The sequence below is a fragment of the Lathyrus oleraceus genome, chromosome 5 (assembly GCF_024323335.1).
Source record: "Lathyrus oleraceus cultivar Zhongwan6 chromosome 5, CAAS_Psat_ZW6_1.0, whole genome shotgun sequence".
In the NCBI taxonomy this organism is placed as follows: Eukaryota; Viridiplantae; Streptophyta; class Magnoliopsida; order Fabales; family Fabaceae; genus Lathyrus; species Lathyrus oleraceus.
In genome coordinates this window covers 247,316,029-247,319,069 of record NC_066583.1, presented here as the reverse complement: position 1 = coordinate 247,319,069, position 3,041 = coordinate 247,316,029, and the positions used below count along the sequence as shown (strand labels likewise).

The following is a 3,041-nucleotide window of genomic DNA, read 5'->3' as shown; positions in this document are numbered from 1 at the left end:
CTTGGGAAGAAATGCTCATGGTCCAACCGCAGGGGTACAGGCACGATGAGGGGGTACAGAACAACAAGGCCCAAACTGGATCTAAGCCTCAAACCAGACACGTGAGCAACGCTCTGAAGCCAAACGCAAGCGTTTCCCACCTACTGAAGCCAAATGCGCTTATGCAGAAAAGCTACGCAGACGAACGAAAAAAACACCACATGCAAAAGCGCTTATTCAGAAGCAGCTTATTCACAAGCAGAAAGGTTCTCAAATCTCATATGGAGATTATTCTTAAAGCTCACAGCCAACGGTAAACAATAACATCGTCCAAAATTCCATACATCGTCATGGCAAAGGAATCGAAGCGTAAGCATAAAGATCAAGAATCACCTGGCGAAGATGACAACGAAGGTGGCGACGATGATGACGATCACGAGCGCAGCTTCCAAACGCCTTTCTTCCTCTTCTCGCACTGTTTCTGGTTGTTTTCAATCCACTTCTTCTTGCGATTCTGGTTTGGATCCGTTACGGTGATGGCTGAGAGATGAAGCTTGATGCGTAGATGATGATTGAAATGGAGCGACGCGTCACCGAACGGAAGCGCTTCAATTCTGAGAAGGTACCATCGAGCTTTTGTTTTCCTTATTTCTTCTTTTTCGATTTCGCTTTTTTTTTGAGTGGCTTTGGTGAATTGTTGCAGGTTGGTACAGTGAATGTGGTTGAAGAATCGAGGTGGAAGAGGAGGTTGAAGTGGTGGCTTAGCTCTGCCGTGTGGAGCTTCGAATGATGAAGCTCCCACAACAATGGAGGATGAGCGTGTACTGAAGGTGAGGATTGAGTGCAGAAGCTTCTGGGAATCAGGGAAAAATCGTTCGAACCCAATGATTGGCAATGATTGCCTCTTATATAGGCGTGATCCAAGGGGCAAATTGGAGAATTGGATTTGGGTTGTTAGATCCTGATTTTGCCAGCTGGATTTAAGTGAAGGTGAGTTTTTGAATTAAATCACGTGGGATTTAGAAACTGAATGGCACGCTTCACTCATGATTTTTCACTGAAGTTTGGATATTTGCCTTGAACCAAACTGGTTTGGATCCCTTAAATTCCTGAACTGCTCTTTCATGAACTGTTTATTACTTTGAAACTCATTGACTTGAACTGAACTGCATTTTTTTGGATTATAGGTCTGTGTTGGTATGCTCGGATAACTTGGTTGTAGGGGTGCTTGTGAGTGAGGGTGCTGTTGTGGATCCTTTGATTGCTGCAGTTGCTATCAGAGAAGTTGCCGAAATGGGGAACGAATACCCGTTATTGTGAACTGTTGGTGTAGGCTGTTACGAGCAACGTGATAACGAGTTGCGCACCTCTTTCGTTGTGGTCGAGCATTGGTTGTAATCTGGCTCTAGACAGATTGGGATTGAGAAAGCATGCCGGAATAAGACCTATCATTTGATGACTCACCACCAGCTGCCCTTTTATCAAGTCTAAGCTCTTCGTGCGTATCAGGGTGAGTCATTTTCACAAGAGTGGTATGGTTCATGCACACTGCAAATGGTGCCTCGTCCGTTCTAGTTGGTGCCTTGAAATATGATGCAACACCCTTGTCCCTTTTGCTGTTGACATGTATTGCTCTACAGGATGTTTTTGCAGTCTTCATATGTTGGTGTAAATTGGCCCTTGATTTCCTATTTATTAGCAGGACACATCAACTCTGCATCAAGCTTTTTGCGGAGTAGTTTTCAGGTCTGCAGTAGGTTTGTGACCATTGCCATCCTGCAACTGGCTGCATCCTTAGGTCCATAATCAATGCACACAGCACATGACAGTATGGATTTATGATTTGATTGGTCCTCATGCCTTGGCTTGTAGGCTGGCTAATGTAGCAGGTGGATCACTGGTTTACGGAGTGGTTTTTGACAGTTTTGCTTGAACTGATGTGAGTATGGTTTGATTGCTGGTGAATAATAGAAGTCCTTTGCATTTCGATATCCCGCAGCTTGCATTACCGTCCAGATTAATTCAATATGTATCAGCTGCATTCTGCAACAAGATTCTGCATTCCATTAATGATAATAAGCATTTCACTTCTAGCACCACTGCTGTCAATCTGACGGGTATTGAGTTCCACGAAAAGATCGTTCAGCAACAGAACCGGATGCAAGCTTCTCAGTAAGCCCCTCTTGGTTCTGATCTTGATGTAGCGTTATGGCACACCACTGGTTTTGCAGGCTTGGCCTATCATGTTCAAATCAGAGTTTAGCCAAGGTAGATACTTTAACTTGAGCTATACACATTGTAATACTACCATGCCTTTGGCCTTGTATGCCTTGTATTTTGCAGGTTTGGGAGGTGCAATGACCAGCAACGGACACACGAAGTGGGTCGGTCAGAACACACAAACAAATGGCCAAACTGTACTTTGAAGCATTATGGACAAATAGCAAACTCCAGGATCAAGATGGACTTTTAAAATAGGATTGGAATTTATGTGGTTGAGTTGACTTTGGTCAGAGTTGACCAAAAAGTCAACGGTTGACCAAAGTCAACAGTTGGTCAACACGCTCATTCTTTGTATTTTTTTTTGTAATGAGCTTTTTATGATCATGTAATGGATGATGCTTCCTTATTCAAATGGCTCTTGAAATGAATTAATTTGATGTTTTGATATGAATAAATGCATCTCGAACATGTATTGGAATAGAGTGAACAATGGAAATTACGACATTGAATGAACTAATCATGAGGGATAACCCAAGACAATCATGAAACAAAGGACTTAGAAAGGATCAAGAGGTGCTGAACCACAACCCACATAAAACAAACACTGGAGCCAATGATCATGAGCATGGTGAATAGAAACACAACCAAGAACTCCACAGGAATGAACCAGGAACCAGAAGCTGTTGAATGCCAGTTAACCAAGCAAAGAGATCAAGCATCTTGAATAATGATGTACCAGCCAAACTAGGCTTAGGAGGCTACGATATAGGAGTTTGACCTGATCAGTGTATGGAACCATGACCAAGTAAAGGCCTTTAGATCAGGGTCTTGATCCCTCC

At 43.1% G+C, this 3,041-nt stretch overlaps 1 long non-coding RNA gene across 1 annotated transcript; it reads left to right on the top strand.

Annotated features, from left to right (window-relative positions):
- Positions 1-231: 231 nt before the first annotated feature.
- On the top strand, positions 232-2,471 carry LOC127088053 (uncharacterized). The gene is made up of 3 exons (XR_007790108.1): positions 232-601; positions 683-969; positions 1,167-2,471. It is a non-coding gene; the product is annotated as an uncharacterized LOC127088053 (long non-coding RNA).
- The last annotated feature ends 570 nt before the right edge of the window (positions 2,472-3,041 follow it).